Genomic DNA, 2,129 nt, shown 5'->3' on the forward strand with positions numbered 1-2,129 from the left:
ACACTGGTAGAAAGAACTATGCCTACTGGAACTCAGAAAAAAGGATTGGCTCACTCTAGATTTATGAGTGTCAGCCTAAAAGCTAGTACACTTGAATTTTATTCATCTTTTTTTTCCACTCTAACTTGACTGAGAGAACAGTTCTCCTTTTTGAGTAAGCCTCTTCACTCACTGTTGCCATAATTAATACTTAATTCAGAAATGAGGTGGTAGGCATTTACATAATGGGGATTATGTGCTATTCACTCATAATGGCAATGTGAGGGTTGTCAATCACTGCACATTCTCACCGTGCTGTGGGAGGGGGAGCAGAAATGAATGAATGTGAAATCCATCACCCGAAGTGTGTTTAAAAAAGAATGAATTCCACTCTAGACTTATTCAGAGCTCAGGTGATAGAAAATAATAACTTATCCTGTGGGGTTGCAGATGATTTGAGCAAAACCAGAGGTTCTCAATCTTAAACTCCAAATAGTAATCACTGGGGGAAATTTAAAAATACTGACCTGCCACCCTCCCTGACCCTGCCCCTGTTCAGGGAAGCCTACTAGTAATTAAATGTGAATTCATAAATAATGAATAATATTTTAGTATAAATATATCCCAAATATTGCATGGCACATACTTATACTTAAAAAATAATGATTCCTCTGAAATTCAAAGTGAACTGTGAGTCCTGCAGTTTTCCTTGCTAAATCTGACAGCTTCCCCTGCCCCCATTCAGATTCAGAATTGACAGGTCTGGATTTTTTAAAGCCCTCCGGTGATTTTAATGTACACCCAAGTTCCGTAACACTGGGCTAAACCTTAAAAGGCCTTCTCTACAAACAGGTTGGCAGAAGGCAAACTAAGAACAGGAAGGAGAAGGATGGGAAATGATTGTTCAGACAGGTCGGTAGAACCATCACAACTCCTTTAAAGTCTTCTAGTTTGCTGTCCTACCTTCTATGTATTTTTCTATATTTGTTATAACTCACTGAGAGCAATCATGGTGCCTGCTGCATCCACAGCCCCTTCTGAACCATACCCTGATGCGAGTGGCTGGTCTGGGCGGCTCTGCAGGCCTGTGAGGCCATGCTCTGCATCAGTGCCCCCCCTCTCCCCTCCTCCAAACCGCGGCCTCTGGGCCAGGTTTGAATCTGAGGGAGACGGCGGCCTGCGAGGTGGTGTGGTACAGAGTTCTGCCCAGTCGGGTGATGATGATTAAATTAGACCAGACACAGTCTCTTGGTGCATTTTATTTCTGGGTACAGAGCATCAGATGTTTGGTAATGGAAGCAGAATCCATTGAAATAGGTCAGTGGCTCTCAAACATAGTGAGCCGAATATTAATTAAATATGATCAATACTATTACTTAAATATTATTCAGAACATTAATTAAATATTATTAAAACACAGGATTTTGGGCTCCCCCCACCCCCCAGAGTTTCTGGTTCAGGAGGTCTGGGCTGCAACCCATGAGTTTGCATTTCTAACATATTTCCAGGCGATGCTGCCGCTTTAGGTTCAGGGACGACACTTTGAGGATTCTGGGTTAGCTTTTGCTGCAGTAACAAACAAGCTCCAGCTCTAAGTGGATGAAGGAAACAGAGGTTATTTCTTGTCCGGGCCAGCTGTTCAGCCAACGTGGCTGTGCGCCATGCTGCACAATGTCCGTTTCCTCAGTCTGAGAGGCAGATGCAGTAGCCACTCTCTGACGCGGCAGAAAGAAGGGTGAGGCGCACCCTGACTCTTAGAGTTCCCCCTGCAAGTGGCATGTGTCACTTCCACTCAGTTTCTCCGGCTAAAGAAAATCATACATCCACGCATAACTTCTGGTGGAGCATGGAACATAATCTCATCATTTGCTTAGAAGGAGAGAAAAAATATTTGCTCGAATGACAATACAGATACGGAAGCTAAAAACAACACACAGAAACGGAACAGCATGCAGGTGGCATGAGAGCACTGGAGTCGTGAGTGAGGAAAACCCTGGCTGGCTGGTTGGCAGAGGCAAGAGTAATTAGAGACAGAGCTGTACATGAACAATCGCATGATGCTGACGGTGGTTGCTGATGATGGTTGCTGGTAATTGTCAAAGCTACGTTTGGTTCTGAACCATGTCTAAGTTTGTTGCATTATGTCCTGG

Source organism: Myotis daubentonii, chromosome 7, assembly GCF_963259705.1.
Source record: "Myotis daubentonii chromosome 7, mMyoDau2.1, whole genome shotgun sequence".
Taxonomy (NCBI): Eukaryota; Metazoa; Chordata; class Mammalia; order Chiroptera; family Vespertilionidae; genus Myotis; species Myotis daubentonii.